General features: G+C 40.9%; 1 protein-coding gene across 1 annotated transcript in view; it reads left to right on the forward strand.

Annotated features, from left to right (window-relative positions):
• LOC126321991 (chaplin-A-like) overlaps positions 1-18535 on the forward strand; it is a 142375-nt gene that overhangs the window by 114036 nt on the left and 9804 nt on the right. The window lies entirely within an intron of this gene.

Consider the following 18535-nt stretch of genomic DNA (forward strand, 5'->3'; position numbering starts at 1 on the left):
TCACAAATGTTCAGTTGTGTTTCAAAAGTGTACTGTGATAGATTGTGAGGAAAACGTGATCAAATAGGAAGAAGACAGGTATTTAAGTAGGAAATTGACATTTAAAAAATAAGTCATTGTAAAGGTAAGCTCATATCACTAATTGGCACACTACAACAAGTACTAATGTTTAGATCACAGTCCCCTTATTCTGTAGTCATGGCTCAAACTAAAATCATCATCTTGAGAGAAATATTTTTAAGTATACAATTATTGCTCAGCATATTTGAGCTTCTTAAAGAGGAAATTTGACAAAGTTATTGGGGACCGGAACAAGTTAACCACATTCACGGCCAGTGATTTGAAACCTTATCATCATCTCATGAAATGAAGACTACTGTCCTTGTAATCCTTCTTCTTTCCCATAGCAGTATTTTGCCACCTATCTGATGTGTGAAATAGTCTGACACAGCTGGGTGCCACAGTTCACCATCACCTGCCAAGAGGCTATTTGACTACCAAATGACAACATGCTACAGAGTATATGGCGCCTGACTTGTTGGTAGCACCACAACATGTGTACTGCATTCTCCAGACCCATCTCCAGTCCACTCACCCACTGCACTTCCGTGCAGGGAGGGTTCCCACCTTCACATTTCAGAAATGCTGGTGTTTGTGGGTATGATCTGTATGGCTCAGGGTGGGAAGCAGTCATTGAACTGAAGGATGTTGTGTTGGGCAGCCTGCCCAGGAACAGGGTATAAACCTGTTTCTTGCCCTGTTCGTAGCTGGCCATTTCTGTGGACAGACAGCTCATTCATTGTCATGCCCAAATACAGTGCTGTACAATGGGTGCATCTAAGTTTTATGTATCAAATGACTGGTTACACAGGTAGCCCTGATTTTGATGGGATAGGTCGTGATTATGACTGCACAGGAGCAGTCGGTGGTGGTGGTGGTGGTGGTGGTGGTGGTGGTGGTGAATGGACAGGTCTTACATCTAGGACTGTAACATGGATATGAGTGATGAGGTAATGGTTTGAAAATCCTTTTTAAACACTGAGAATCCTAAACCCCTCCTCTTTTTCAGATTTACTGAAGAAATATTTGTGATCTGGATCCCTTTGTTTCACCTGGAGTTTCTTAAGGCAACAATCCACCTTCACAGAAATTGACATCCTTCAAAGATGGCTACATCACTGCTTCTGTCCATATCCAACATTCTAAACACAAGTGATGCTTCCATTTTGACAACTGCCAACCATTCAGTACCTAGAATTTCCTTCCATACAGCCTATCCACCCACAGTTGTCGCATCGACAGTTGTGAACATTTCTCCTCGAAATGTACTGGTGGTCTCAATAAAGTGTACAAAAACAAAACTCCTGTGCCTTGCCTTTGCAGTCTCCCACAATCCCCTAAGTCTCTCTGTCTGGCCACAGAGGAGCATTCCCATTGTAACTCAGTACCACCCAGAACTAGAACAACTGAATTACATTCTCTGCCAAGGTTCTGACTACCCATCATTGTGCTCTGAAATTTGAAATTCAGTGCCTAATATCTTTCCCTCCCCTCCCACAGTGGTATTCCTCCGTCCATCAAACCTACATTATATAATTGGCCATCAGAACACAACCCCTGCTCCCAACCCATTACATCATGGCTCATATCCCTGTAACAGAACTAAATGCAAGACCTGTCCCATACATCCTTCCACCCTCACTTACTCCAGTCATCTCACTTACATCACCTATCCCACCAAAGGCAGGGCTTCCTGTGAAACGAGTCATGTGATTTACAAGATAAACCGCAACCACTGTGCTGCTATCTGCATGTGACTGACAAGCAACAAGCTGTCTGTGTGCAGGAATGTCCACTGACAAACTGTGGCCAGTAAACAAGTGGACCACCCTGTTGCTGAGCCTGCTGCCCAACATGACATCCTTCATTTCAATGACTGCTTCCCACCCTGAGCCATACAGATCATACCCACAAACACCAGCTTTTCTGAAATGTGAAGGTGGGAACCCTCCCTGCACAGAAGTGCAGTGGGTGAGTGGACTGAAGATGGGTCTGGAGAATGCAGTACACATGTTGTGGTGCTACCAACAAGTCTGGCGCCTGTGCCTGTGACATTATGGATCCTTCTAACCAACTCTAGCTTTTCTGAACTGCACAAGTCTGAACTCTCCCTGCAGTATATTCTTTGTTCCCATAACCCCATGGCTTCAACCTTGATTGGTCAGTTTTCTCACACATTCAGACTCTTCTCTGTCTCCATAGGAGAAATATTTTTACACATGTGGAGAGAATGGCTGATAGTATGTATCCAAAGATAATGTATGTACAGTATCACTTTTTCCTTTGTTTATAAAATATTTCCCATTAAGGTTTTCACTACAGTCTGTTCCCAAACCAATCTATTTGTATTTCTGCTTCACCTCTCTACAGGGAGTCCAGCAGGAAAGTGCCATCTGCCACCCACACTCATAGTCCCATGTCCCACCTAGTTACCTCAGGTAGCCATACCATTATAACTCTGTTTCAGCACAGAAGGCACATGATAATGTTGTGCAAGTGAAGCAGCTTCCTAGTGCAACCAACATAAAAATAGTTCTCATATGCACTAAGGCTGTCACTAATACAAGAATCATTATTTAAGGTGTTAGATGAGCACTGCAAGTTGCACTGGTGGTGTCCTAGATTCCAATGTTGTTGTTGTGCTCAGAGGAAAAGCAGTCTGTAACAGCAGCAAAAAATATGACGATTGACATCCTCATGGAGGTGGTGGCAGTGCCATCCAGAAGGCACTGACCTTGAAGAAGAATAAAGGAATTGGCCACATCATCATTGAAGAAGGATGGTGAGGTGGAATGACACAGAGATGAATGCTACCCAGTGGAGCACAGGACACTGGTAATAAGTTTCCACAGACAAAGAAGTAATGAATACAGCACAAGAGATGTTCCTGAGTAGCCAATGTGAATAGAGCTTCATAGCAACACAGATTGTGTGTAACAACATGCAGCTAATGAAACAGATTTCTAGTGAAGGCAAGATAGAGAATGCCTTGATCCACTGAAAGATATTTGCTACTATGAGAAGTATTCCTTGAATCTCCATTTCAGCACTCTCTCTGTAACAACTGAGAAGCACTGCTGAAGGCACCGAATGTGTAAGTTGCACTGGTGATGTCAATATTAAGGACTACATTCTTATTAACATAGTCATGGCAATCTGAAGTTACAGTTGATGAAGAGTTTGTGATTTGGGGTATCCCTGAGAAAAAAATTCATGATAATTTGAAATTGGGGGTGAAGTTCCCTGCGAGTCATTAAGTGCTCTCATTGTCAAATACATAATGAATAAATGTTTGCATATGCCTCCAGTGAATGATGCTGCATAAACAGTCTTACACACAGTTCCTAACTGTTCCACTTGCCACAGTGAGATAATCCTGTTACATAAAGTTGTATGTTTCAATAAGTATGTTACTACAGGATTGTAAAATTTGGTCAAACATTATGTGAAATGTTGACAGTAAAAATTTTGTTTGTCCCTGTCAGTCTTCAGATAGCAGCCTCCAACTGGAGTAAAGTTCTGGCTTTCTGTAAATCGGTTAGTAATGTTCACTGCTGTACATAATTAAGTAGATCAGATGCTCAGTTGTTCAATGATCAGTAGGCGCTCTAAAAGATTGAAACAATTTTTTTCTGTACCTTGTCATATTGTAACATTCTTACTTAATCACCTGTTTGTGTTACCTTTGCAGATAAAGTAGTTCTTATATTAACATGCAATTTCTTTTCTTGTCAATCAGGCCCTGTTGAAGAGCAAGTCCCACCTCCTATTGCTCAGGTGAGTGAGAGAGAGTAGAGGATAGCACCAGTGAGACTGGCCGAGAACAGGTGAGTCTCACCAGTAGCAAAACTAGTAAGGTTTCATGGCATGTAATGAACCCCGCAGTGTTTCCTGGCCTTCTTCCCGGGTGCTCATACGTTTCAACAGCTCAGGGTTTTCATCCCTTTTGTGCACTGCCCTTCACAACCTCATTTTAATTAGTAAACTCGTTCCTATGTATCCTATTCATTTCCACTTTCTTTCTCAGTGTTTTTTTCACCACACTCTTTCCTGGCCCCACAACGTTTGCAACTTGGTCTACACTGGTGACCAAAATTTTATCTCAAGTACATTATATGAAACACTTCCTCCATTACCTCATCTGTGGGACGCCAGATATGGGACACATGCTTTGTGAGAAAGACATTGTTTTTTGTGGAATATATTGAGCATAAATTTGTTGATCAAAGTCTTCTGCCACCTATTCGGCAGCTGCTTGTACCTTTAATCATCTTGGCAATGTTCCAGTGTCTATTACCCTTACCAATCTATTAATATGTTGCAGAGAGTGATTTTTCATAGGGATCTCATCCTGCAAACTGATGAGGAACTTTAGGTTAATTTGGATTTTTGTGGCATTCTTTTTGTTTGATGTGTTCAGAAAGGCCAGAAAGAAAACCATCCAATACTGGTGGCCTCATTCTAACTTTTGATGGGGATACCCTCCCAGAGGAGGTCAAGGTTTCATGCTACAGATGTGACGTTAGCCATTCATCCCTCCTCCTATGTGCTTCTTTCCATGGTTGCATTTTGAGAATGTCATTCCACTGTACAGCAGACCCTTTAGTGACTGTGAACACAGAGTTCATGATGAAAGCCCCTCTGTCGTAACACCTGCGTGTGATAAATGAACTGAAATACACACCACCCACTCTCCAGATTTGCCCAGTGTACAAGAGAGAAGATCAAAGTATACAAGTGTCTGTATCACCTGTATTTTTTCTGAGGATGGCCGTAAGAATGAGACACTTCATCCACTGTTAGTATCTTCAACTTTCTCCTATGTTCTTGTCCATTACTTATTTGCTCATTTAACGTCTTCCTTGCACAGCCCTGGTCTCTCCCTTCCCTCGCCGGACTCTCCCTCCCACCCCACCCCATCCTGCTCCTACTCCCCAGCCCAAAAAGTCTCCACTTCCTTCGCCAGTAACTTGGCTACTTCCCAGAACCCCACTTCCCAGCATCTCTCAATCCGGAAGTCTCTTACCATCACTGTACGGTGCATCACTCCAACCCAAGGTTACCTGCTAATAATAATAATAATAATAAACACAACAACAACAACAACAAAAACAACAACGCCTGTGGAGACCCGGAAAATGAATAGGCCTCCGGTACATTATGCCAGTCATAAAAGGCGACGAAAACAACAAACCATTATTATTGCTAACCCACCTTTTTAGTGTGATTAGTTGGTTCAGGACACAACTAAAGAAGCCTCGGACAAGTGCCGTCATGGTTGGGGACGACGCTTGAACCCTATGCCCGCCCACAATGGTAACGACACTGCAAGCCAACTGGAAAATGATATAAATCCAAATAGAGCTGTTTTCCAGGATATCTTTCCTGCGACCACACTAGATGGAAAACAAAGACAGAGGATGAGATGGTCAGGTGAAGTTAATCAACACCTCATGTTCTGTTATTACAATGCAACAAGCATAGGAACAAACACAACTGGATACAGATCACAAGTATACACAACATTTATTACGAGATACCCCATATTAAAATTCTTAACAGAACAACGACTAGCTGATGAGATTCGTGTAATGATCAAAAATAACAGGATACCACAGTCAGAATCAGAAAACATCAAACAACAAGTACAACAAATTCTGGAACAAAATAATGTGCAATCAGTAAAAGGTGAAAATACAGTAATAGGCTCTCACATCCCAGAGCAAACAATCAAAGAACAACACGCATCAAATAAACAATCAGAGGAAAATAAAATCATAAGACAGCCACCAGAACCAACACAAATAAAACACGAAGTGGCACACATGTTAGATACAGAAGAAAAATTTCAGTTGACATATATAGCATATAAAGACACAAATACAGACATTAGACCATTATTGCATAGCCTGCCATATAACCCACAAGTCAAAACAACAATAAAAACTATCAACACAGTCATACACAACAAAATAAATGAAAACATAACTATGGAATAGTTAAAACTACTGGTTTATATAGGAGCACTCAGTACACTAAATATACACACTAGGCAGAGATCAGAACCAATCAACACACAGAAGAAACCCACAAAACCAGCATGGCAACACAGACTACAGATCAGAATAGAAAAACTGAGAAAAGACATCGGACAGCTAACGCAATTTATAAGCCATCAAAAGTCAGAAAAAAACGAAAAAGGTTAGGTAAAATCTAACAACAAGAAGCGATAGAGCAATTAGATGAAAAGAAGCAGAAATTACAAACATTGGCCAAATGACTTAGAAGATACAAAAATGTGGAAATAGAAGGAAACAAAACCAAACATTCAACACAAACCAAAAGAAATCTTAGAAGACAATATGTAACACACACATTGAAACGGACAATCCACCAAACATAACAGACATGGAACACTTCTGGAGCAACATGTGGTCAAACCTGGTACAGTGTACCAGGCATGCATGGTGGATTCAAGCAGAAACAGGCATATACAAGATTATACCACAAATGCCTGAAGTGATAATTTTGCAACATGAAGTCACCAAAGCAATTAATTCTACTCACAATTGGACAAGATAAAATAGCAAATTTCTGGCTAAAGAATTTAACCTCAACACATTCACATCTAACTAAATTATTTAACAGTTACATTGCAGACCCATACAGATTCCCTGATACACTTACACATGGAATAAATTATATGAAACCTAAAGATCAAGTAGACACAGCAAACCCAGTTAAATACCGCTCCATAATATGCCTACCAACAATATAGAAAATATTAACTTCAGTCATTACACAGAAATTAATGACACATACAACACAGAACAAAATTATAAATGAAGAACAAAATAGGCTGTTGCAATGGAGCACGAGTATGTAAAGAGCAACTGATAATAGATGCAGAGGTAACATATCAAGCTAAAACTAAACAAAGGTCACTACACTATGCATACATTGAATACCGAAAAGCTTTTGATAGTGTACCCCACTCATGGTTACTACAAATATTGGAAATATACAAATTATATCCTAAATTGCTACGGGTCCTAAACATAGTAATGAAAAATTGGAAAACCACACTTAATATTCAAACAAATTCAAATAACATCACATCACAGCCAATACAGATTAAGCGTGGAATATACCAAGGAGACTCATTATGTCCTTTCTGCTTCTGCCTTGCTATGAATCCACTATCCAATATGCTAAATAATACTAATTATGGATACAATATTACTGGAACATCCCCACACAATATCACGCATTTGCTATACATGGATGATCTAAAACTACTGGCAGCAACAAATCAACAACTCAACCAATAACTAAAGATAAGGTAAGCATTCAGCAATGATATAAATATGGCTTTTAGAATAGTCAAATGTAAGAGAAATAGCATAGTCAAGGGAAAACAAACTGAACAAGAAGATTACAAAAACTCGAACTCGGGACCTTTGCCTTTCGCGGGCAAGTGCTCTACCAATCGAGCTACTGAAGCACGACTCACGCCCGGTACTCACAGCTTTACTTCTGCCAGTATCCATCTCCTACCTTCCAAACTTTACAGAAGCTCTCCTGCGAACCTTGCAGAACTAGCACTCCTGAAAGAAAGGATATTGCGGAGACATAGCTTAGCCACAGCCTGAGGGATGTTTTCAGAATGAGATTTTCACTCTGCAGCGGAGTGTGCGCTGATATGAAACTTGGTAGAGCACTTGCCCGCGAAAGGCAAATATCCCGAGTTCGAGTCTCGGTCGGGCACATAGTTTTAATCTGCCAGGAAGTTTCATATCAGCGCACACTCCGCTGCAGAGTGAAAATCACATTCAAGAAGATTACATATTGGATAACCACAGTGACTGCATAGAAGAAATGGAAAAAACAGATGCCTATAAATATCTAGGATACAGACAAAAAATAGGAATAGATAATAAAAATATTAAAGAACTAAAAGAAAAATATAGAGAAAGCCCAACAAAAATACTGAAAACAGAATTGACAGCACGAAACAAACCAAAAGCTATAAATACTTGTGCTATACCAATATTGACCTACTCATTTGGAGTAGTGATATGGAGTAATACAGACCTAGAAGCACTCAATACACTTACACAATCACAATGCCACAGATATAGAATACATCACATACATTCAGCAACAGAAAGATTCACATTAAGCAGAAAGGAAGGAGGAAGGGGATTTATCAATATAAAAAACCTACATTATGGACAGGTAGACAATTTAAGAAAATTCTTTCTAGAACGAGCATAAACTAGCAAAATACACAAAGCAGTCACTCATATAAGTACATCGGTCACACCACTGCAATTTCGTAACCACTTCTACAACCCTTTAGATCACAAAACATCAGCAGATACAAAGAATGTGAATTGGAAAAAAAAAACACTACATGCCAATCTCCCCTATCATCTAACACAGCCACACATCGATCAAGACGCATCCAACACATGGCTAAGAAAAGGCAATATAATCAGTGAGATGGAAGGATTCATGATTGCAATACAGGATCAAACAGTAAACAAAAGATATTACACCAAGCATATTATGAAAGATCCCAATATCACAACAGATAAATGCAGACTTTGCAAACAACAAATAGAAACAGTAGATCACATCACAAGTGGATGTGCAATACTAGCAAATACAGAATACCCCAGGAGACATGACAATGTAGCAAAAATAATACATCAACTGCTTGCCTTACAACATAAACTTATACAACAACATGTTCCCACATAAAAGTATGCACCACAAAATGTACTGGAGAATGATGAATACAAATTACACTGGAACAGAACCATCATAACAGATAAAACAACACCACATAACAAACCTGACATCATCCTCACCAATAAATAGAAGAAATTAACAACTAATCGAAATATCAATACCCAATATGACAAATATACAAAAGAAAACAGGATAAAAAATTAAAAAATACATCCAACCGGCTGAGGAAGACAAGGATATGTATCATCAGGATAAAGTTGACATTATACCAATTATTCTGTCAATTACAGGACTCATACTACACAATATCCACCAGTACAACAACGCAATACACCTACATCCAAACTTATATATACAACTACAGATATCCGTAATTATTGATACATGTTCAATTACCCGAAATTTCCTAAATGCAATATAACATATACCATACAGTTAAAAGGAAGGCACACTTGATCAAGGTTCACGTCACTTTCTACTTTAGACCAGACATAACGTCTGAGATCAGAAAGAAATAATAATAATAATAATAATAATGGAAACATCATCTTATTTATGTATATCACCTCATCCTTGTCGGTGACGACTATTAACAGCAAGGTGTTATTTTCACCTGAATTTTGGCCACACAATCATCCAGAGGAATTTCCATGGATACTATAATCACCTACCAGAAATGCAACCTTCTGTCAGAACTGTACTGGCCCCAGGCAGCATCTGGTAGGATCTTCCCTTTAATTCACTCCAATGTCATTAGTGACCAGATCCCCCTATGTATCAACCTGGAAGCAACCTCTGGGAATCACCATTTGCAGTGTCCACTTTTCTCCAGGTAAGATAACTCCTTATGTTGCACTGTACCTTAATCCAGCAATTTCCACCCCTGTTTCTCCTCCTTCGGGACCTGAATGCCTGCAACTGACTATGGGAGAGTATGTCTTCAATGGGTAGGGGTCTCTTAAATAACTAGCTTATTACAAACCTGAATTTGTGTCTCCTCAATGATGGTTCCTCTACCCAGTTCAGTGCTCATCATGACACCTTTACTGCTATTGATCTCATGATCTCCTCCCCTGCCTTTGTGGTTTCCCTACATTTGTCATCACATGATGACCCTTTGTGATAGTGACCAGTTTCCAGTGATTCTATTGTATACCTGCTGCTGCCAGGCAGACAGGTCTCAAAGTTATGCATTATTCAGGGCCAATTTTCCTTTATATATGTGTGCTATGCATTTGTACACCTCCATGTTGAATTCCATTGATATAGTCAGTCAAGGTATATATGCCACTCTTCTTCACGCTGCTGGCACTGCTGTGCCCCCCATCCACAGGTCCTCCATTGTCAGCTGATACTGTGGTGGGTCAAGGGCATCACAGTCGCTGTCCATAACCACTGATGAGCATTGCAGCAATTTAAGTGATACCTTTCAGAGACCAACCTCTTCGCATTTAAGTGTGTCCATGATAAGGCTCATTATGTTATTAAGCAGCATAAAAAGGAATGCTGGGAGCACTATGTGTCCTCTCTGGGGACATATTCATCTTCATCGCAGATTTGGTCCACGCTCCGCAGCGTTCTGGGCTGCCAGTGACCATCAGTTGTCCGGGGCCTTAACCTTGAATGTGGTCTGTGCACTGATACATTGGTCCTCACAGAACACCTTGCTACACACTTTGTGATGGCATTGACATCATCTTTCTTTCCTACTAACTTTCTCCAGCAGAAGTGCGGTGTTGACTAGACCCCTCTTTGTTTCATCCCACACCACACGGAGCCCTATAATGAACCCCTCACTGAATGGAAATTGTTGCAGGTTCTTACCTCTTCACGGGACATGGCACCTGGCCAAGATTACATCCACAACCAGATTGTCTTGGAACTTAAACTGCATTTGGTTCACATCTGATTTATGGTCACAATGACGAGACAGTATAGGTATTCCTTTCCTTAAGACCAGGAAGAACCCAACAGCTCCCGACAGCTACCACCAAATTAAGCTGACGAACGTATTATGTAAACTGCTTGAGAGGATGGTTAGCTTCAAATTATGTTGGGTACGCAAATCTCTGTGCCTTTTGTCCCCATATCAAGCAAGACAATCTCCAACTGACCATTTACTCGGATTGGAAACAGCCACCTACAGGTTTTTACCCACTGCCCACATCTTGTCGTGGTCTTCTTTTTACCTAAGGCCCATGATATGGGTTGGTGCCATCACATTTTAGTTACCCTCCATGACTGAGGCTTCAGTGGTCCGCTTCAGAATTTTATCCACAAATTTTTCTCTCAGCGTCTCTTTCAGGTTCAAGCTGGCGCTTCATTCAGCACCCTGGCATTCTAGAGAATGATATCCCACAGGGGTCGGTGGTAAGTGTCCCACTCTTCCTCTTTGCAATCAACCTCTGTTGAGCCTCTGGTTACCCTGGCATTGTACATTGATGATTTTTGCATGTGATGTAGCTCCAACTAAATAGCATCTGGTGAGCGCCGGCTCCAAGATGCCATCCCATGGATCTCTGCGTGAGCCACCTCCTATGCCTTAAAGTACTCTCTCTCCAAAATGTGGGTTATGCATTTTTACCATAGACTCACAGTACACGCCAATTAAGATCTTTATTTAGGTGACCAGTTCCTCGATGTTGTACCACAGTCCTGTTTCTTGGGCCTTATCTTTGGTAACAAGCTGACATGGCTGCCCTACATTTGCCACCTAAGGACTGTATGTGGGAGCTTAATGCTCACTACTTTCTGGCCCATGTCTCTTGGCGTGCAAACTGTATCACTCTTTTCTATCTTTACTGTGATCTGGCCTTGTCCAAACTAGATTGTGGTAGTCAGGTTTATGGCTCTGCAGACTTTCACACTAGTCTTATCGATAGTCCCTCACAGAAGTGGGGCATCCCCCGCCACAGATACAACAGAGCAAACTATCACTTTCTTATGCAGTCATCATTTGCCTGTTCCCTGACCATCCGATGTACCCTGTGCTGTTCACCAATAAGGGATGTCTTGCTCCTGAGACCCGCTCTTGTGTGGGACTGACAGTTGGCATGCGTCACACTTCCCTGTGTTAGCATCCCCATCTCCACTCACTGTAATGCACCTCGTGTCTTTCCTTCCATAACCCCCCCCCCCCCCCTTTCGATTGTAACTAGACCATGGTTTAGGACTGATCTATTCCATGGTCCGAAGATCTCTGTGTTGCTCCTTTCGTTCTCCACCAATATGTACGTGCCATCCTTGAAGAGTTCCAGGGTGCCACAATCTTGTACACTGATCATTATAAGACAGGCAGTAAGGTGGAATACACTTTCATGTCTCCTACTGTCTTAGCAAAAAATTTACTGCTGGGATCATTAAGTGTGTTCACAGCATAGATTCTAGCAATTCAGAGCCCTCCACTTTTGTTTCTCAGGCCTCCCTCCAAGTGTTCCAATACTTCAGACTCAATGAGCAGCATGCATGCTATCAACCAATGCTAATCTCATCATCCTAGGTCTCTGTTATCCATGCCCTTCTCTCTGCCCCTGAGTGTGCCGCCTGTTCAGTTGTCTTTCTCTGGGTCCCAAGTCATGTGGGCATCCCTGGGAATGAACTGGCTAACCATTTGACTAGAGAAGCAGATACTTACTGCCATTTCCTTCCATGATTCCAGGTGTGGATATGCGGATCTATGTCATATCCCTCTTTGCCCAAAAATGGAATGACAGCTTGTGTGCTACTGCTCATAGTAATAAACTCACCACAATCAAGTAGTCTACTCCTCTCAGAGGGAGTCCAATGTTTTCGGCCGTCAATGCATTGGTCCTACCAGGCTCACCCATTGTTTCCTCCTAAGTAATCTATGTAATGCCCCCCCTCCTCTACCCCACCATCCCTCTATGTGGTTGTTGAGCCAGACTGATGGTATCCTGTAAATGTTTCTTTTTTTCAGTATAAAATTATTTGGATTTTCTGAATAAAACAAATCAAGTTTCACACTTCTCATGGAATTCTAAGTGTGTTTTCTTATTGCTGCAAAGTAGATGCACTGCATAAATGGTTGTAGCAACTTGGTGTGTAACCTCTGATGGCAGTGCTCGCTGACTGCAAGCAGGGTATCTTTGCGGAATTAGACAACGTTTTGTTTTCAGATGTTGCATGGCTTTCTGTGTGACAAGTGACTGTTCATATCTGTAAACATAAATGCTTTGCCATATGTGTTGACTTGTGGAGTTTGCTTTGTGTCGTTTAGCTGTTCAATTTTGCATATTTGATGAATTTTGCTCATACCTGTTTTACATATTTGGTTTGTGGATATCAATATGCCCTGCTTCAGCAATTGAGTGTTTAAGAAAAGGCACATTGCAAGGAAGAAGAAATCTTTTTGTTTTGTTTTGTTTTGTTTTGTTTTGTTTTGTTTCAAAGGGAGATGCTGCTCAGACTGCTTCACCGACAACTCCTAATGAATGTGACAAAACTTTTTCCAGCAAGAAACTTTGTGACAGGAAAGAAAAATTTGAAAATTACGAAAGTGACAGTAATGATGTGAATGAAATAACTAACCTTTCCTTGCTCTCTTATATTTTGAAACATAACACATTATGCCAAATTTGCAAAGAGAGAGGACTGGAATTGAAAATAACTTCAAACATTTGTTTGGCATGTTATTGAAGTGTAACAAGTGTGCTGCAGAAGCTTCATTTTCTAACATTAATCCTCATAGTGGTAATAGTGGAATGAAAGTGTAAGATATAATTGTGAGGCTAATGTATGGCTTGCGTTGCATTGGCATGGGCAGTGCTGCAGGGAAAATGTTACGTGGAATTATGAACTTACCAAAACCGCCAACCAAGTTTGAATTTTGTAATGAATTGGTGTGATCTTCTGCTGAAGATATTGCTCAAGCAACACAGAAGAAAGCAGTTTAAAAATCTGTAACAGATAATGGGAATTTTAGAGATTTAACCATTGCTTTACATAGATCAAGGCAACATAGAGGTCATAAATCTCTAAACAGAGTTGTGACAGCTACAAGTGGAGACAGTTGCAAAGTAATTGATGTTGTTGTTCTCATAAAACATTGTAGATGTAAGGGCAATACCAAGGATGACCATATTGAAAGTTGTGAAGCAAATTTTCATGGCACGAGTGGAGCGATGGAAGTAGAGGGAGTAAAAGCAATATTTTTCAGATCACAGGAATGGAATGATGTACAATACACTAACTAGGAGATGGCGATTCTAAGGGATATAAAGCTGTAGACAAACTCAAACCTTATGGTAATGAAATTCACATTAAAAAACAGGAGTGCTTTGGACATGTGCAGAAGCACATGGGGGCTCACTTGTGCAAACTAAAGCAGACATTAGGATCCCAGAAGTTTGGTGGTGGTAAGACGCTAGGAGGAAGAGGAAGATTGACAGACAAAGCAATTGATAGATTACAGAGATATTATGGGTGTTCAATTATGCAAAATACAAGAACCATTGTTCATATGAGTAGAGCGATATGGGCATTACATTTTCATACTGCATCAACAAACGAACATCGACAACATGCATTGTGCCCCACAGGTGATGACTCATGGTGTAAGTACCTATCAGGAAAGGAATATGCCCATAAAAAGTGTTTCCCAAATGCTGTAATTGATTTAATTAAGCCCACATTCAGAGATTTATCACAGCCAAGTTTATTGGTAAAGTTTTTACATGGGAAAACTCAAAAACCAAATGAAGGTGTAAATAATTTAATTTGGATTAGGATTCCCAAAAGTGTGCTAGTACAGACAAAAATATTGCACTTTGGAGTGTATGATGCAGTGGAAACATACAATGAAGGAAACATTGTCAAATATGATGTGCTGAAACGTTCAGGTTTACAACCAGGACACACCACAATTTCCACAAAGTGCTTAATTGATGGAGAAAGACTAAGAGTTGCAGGAAGAAGAGACAAAAGCCTACAACATGCAGCAAAAGGGAAGAAAATGTCAGTGAAAAGGAAACTAACACTGCAAACAGAAGAGGATGCTGATAATCCATCATATGGGGCAGGAATGTATTAAAAAACTTAGGAAGCCATTTCCTGTAACTTTAAAATTTTTATCTTTGAGGAACATTTTCTCAAAAACTGCTAACAGTATATCAATGAAATTTATACAGAATATTGGTTACTTCTTTGCCTTCATTTTTATAACAAATTGTAAAAAAATATTGTATATAACAAGAGTTAAAGAAGAAAAAGTGCAAAATTTTAGAGAAAAATGACCATCTGTCTAAAAAAGAAAAACCAATAAATATTTCTTAACATGGCAATATATGTTTGTAGAGAAGTACTCATTGAACATGTATGTGAAATTTCAGAGCAATATGTTTCATGATTTTAGAAAAAAATGTTCCTTCTATTTGCTAAAATTAACATGGAGGAGATGGATTATTCCAGCTCCCCTTAAATTTAATATTACCAGATGAATCTTGGATGATTGAACAGGTCCTCAGTTTCCTTTGTGAAAGTGGTTTTTATTTCCAGATATAATTTTCTACTTCAGTAATCTTAGAGCAGGGCTTGGGACCTCTTTTACCGTCTTTTCAGTGTGGGACCTCATGAACACTCCCCCATGGAAAGACCACTCCACATTTTCTGCTTTTTCCTTTCTTTTTCCAGTTTTTAGATTTGGTCTAACCTTTTATGGCGTTTGCTGCGTCTCTTTAATCTTCATTATTTTACTATTTGACACCCCTGACTGGGTGCATACACTTTCAGCGGACTCTCTTTCATCTGTGTCTAACTTTGGAATCGCTGGAATGATGACCTCGCTGTTTGGTCCCATAACCCCTCTCAATGAACGAATTGGTCAAGTCAGTTGCGTCATTAATGAAATCCTGTCACCTGCATTGGCATGATCTGTTATTTTGAAACCTCAAATAGCATGTTTCTGAAGTTTTCCCTGTTATCAGCACGTCTGTCTGTCTGTCTATGTCTTAAACAATTCACTCTGTGGCTGTGAATCTTCATATTTATCCACTATCTTTGGGAGCTGTTCCAGCCTGACAGTAGTACCCAAAGTGTTCAAAATCCCCTTTATGCCAAATTCATTTGCAAACTTCAGCAAACATGTGAGCCATGCTTTCACCACTGAGGTTGTAATAACAAGTTCCTTTCTTAAAAATTTGTCCATCATGGAAGGTTAGCAAAGCATGTGTAAGCAGATGCAGCATTCAGAATGAGTGGGAAATTTACAGGAATCAGAATAACCAGACCATGTAGTTAGCTTATAATGTGCCGTGTCTGTCACTGCCTTCATCCCCATGCTGCTCCATTGAAGCTCACTGCATTTTCACCCACAGGTGGCTGCCCAACTTGCTATTTCATCGAATCCATAACAGTCCAGCCCACATGGACCAAAATGTTAGTGTCCACAGACAGGAATTTAAATCATCAGTTTTATCTGAGTACCGGGAATTTAAAGGATGTATAATGGTTCAGATCCATTCAGATGGCAGTGAATGAGGGTGTGTGTAAAGAATCACTTATAATTAACACTTACCACACACAAAAGAAAACACACACATTCACCCTTTAGTGTAAGAGGAGCATATGCAGTGACCTGTGACAGATGCCAGATTAAGTACTCTTTCACAACTGTTCCCCCCTCTTGCTGTGGCAAGTGTCCTATTAGTCACACTAGGAGTGGTGGCATCTTGGCCATTGTCCCTCAGATAGAAATGGCTTGAGAGAGGGCAGTGTACTCCATTGGCTCGGTCAAGTGTAGCAACTGAACAACCACCTACTCCTGTCCGCTCGCAAGCATCACGTATCCCATCAAAGACAAGGCTACCTGTAAAAGCAGTCATGTAATCTAAAAGCAGTCATGTAATCTAAAAGCTAAGCTGTGATCACTGTGCCATGTTCTATTGGATGAGACAACCAACAAGCTGTAGGTTCACATGAATGGTCACAGAGAGATAGCTGGACCACCCAGTTGTTGAACATGCTGCCCGACAGAGCGTCCCGCCCGACAGAACATGCTGCCCGACAGAACATGCTGCCCGACAGAACATGCTGCCCGACAGAACATGCTGCCCGACAGAACATGCTGCCCGACAGAACATGCTGCCCGACAGAACATGCTGCCCGACAGAACATGCTGCCCGACAGAACATGCTGCCCGACAGAACATGCTGCCCGACAGAACATGCTGCCCGACAGAACATGCTGCCCGACAGAGCGTCCCGCCCGACAGAGCGTCCCACCCTTTAATGACTGCTTCACAGCGTGCACCATCTGTACCCTTCTTTCCCAACCTAGCTTCTGTGAACTGCATAGGTGCGAATGGCCCCCTCCCCATTGCAATATGTCATATGTCCCTGGAGACCACACCTCATCTCTTCACCCCCCCCCCCCTTCCACCAGCATCAAACTCTATTAGTCCCTGTCCTCCAAATGCACCACTACGCAGTACAAGGAGTCTTTTTTCCCCCCTCCTCTAATTCTCTCCTTTTCCTATCTCCTTCCCCCCCCTTTTCCCATCCCTCTTCCTTGTCCAAAATTCTGATTGCACATAATTCCCCTGCCCTGTCCCTACCACACTACCACATCACTGTATGCAACCACAACCAGCACTTCAGTCACGTACCCCTACCCTGGTATCACCCCCCCCCCCCCTTCCTGCCCCAGCCTCATATCTGCCCTGCCCACCCAGATGGCTTCTCCCATCATGTGCAGTTGCTCTGAGTCCCACCTTCATTGGCAGAGACAGTGGTTATTTGCATGTGAGCTGTTTGCCATAAGTTCACATGTTTGGTAGTTTTCTTGTTGTGCCTGTATACATCGTATCTCCACTCTATGGTAAGTAGCAAGCTACTATTTTCATATTATTATTATTATTATTATCATCAATATTCAGTCCTGGTTTTCTTTATTGTTCAAATATTTATGTATGAATGTACAGATGTGTCTCGGTGTTTACAAAAATTGTTCATCTGTTTGCATTGTGATACTGTAGCAAATTGAGATTCTGTAAAATTATGTTTCTGGAAAATGTCATTGGAGTACTGTAACCAATGAAATGCATAACTTCATCATTCTTAAGTTTTTCAGCCAGTGTTACATAAGCCGAAATGAAATGCCTCCTCTTTCACTCGAATTTCTGCTCACAAAATTTTACCTATCCCTCATCCTCCTTTTGGCTTTCAGTTTGGCCTCTCATCATTCTGGTTGTGTTTATGGATTACGCATGTACTTCTTTCACTGTGTTCACTTGTACATAAAAACTACTACTTAAACTGTAGAGAGACTGCTGTTATATTACTGAGATATCAATGGTTAACCTCTGGATCCACTGTCTTAAGCTGAGGGTTATGTAAAGTATGAGACACTCCATTGAGTGTCACTACATCAACATCTACACCTATATGTACATGCATACTCTGCAAATCACATTCAAGTCCCTAGCAGATGGTTCATAGAACCACCGTCACAATTCTCTATTATTCCCATCTCATATGTTGTTGTTGTTGTCGTTGTTGTTGTTGTTGTCTTCAATCCAGAGACTGGTTTAATGCAACTCTCCATGCTACTCTATCCAGTGCAAGCTTCATCATCTCCTAGTATCTACTGACCTACATCCTTCTGAATCTGTTTGGTGTATTCATCTTTTGGTCTCCCTCTATGACTTTTTCCCTCTGTGCTGCCCTCCAATACTAAATTGGTAATCCCTTTATGGCTCAGAACA

This window comes from Schistocerca gregaria, unplaced genomic scaffold, assembly GCF_023897955.1.
Source record: "Schistocerca gregaria isolate iqSchGreg1 unplaced genomic scaffold, iqSchGreg1.2 ptg000784l, whole genome shotgun sequence".
Classification (NCBI taxonomy): Eukaryota; Metazoa; Arthropoda; class Insecta; order Orthoptera; family Acrididae; genus Schistocerca; species Schistocerca gregaria.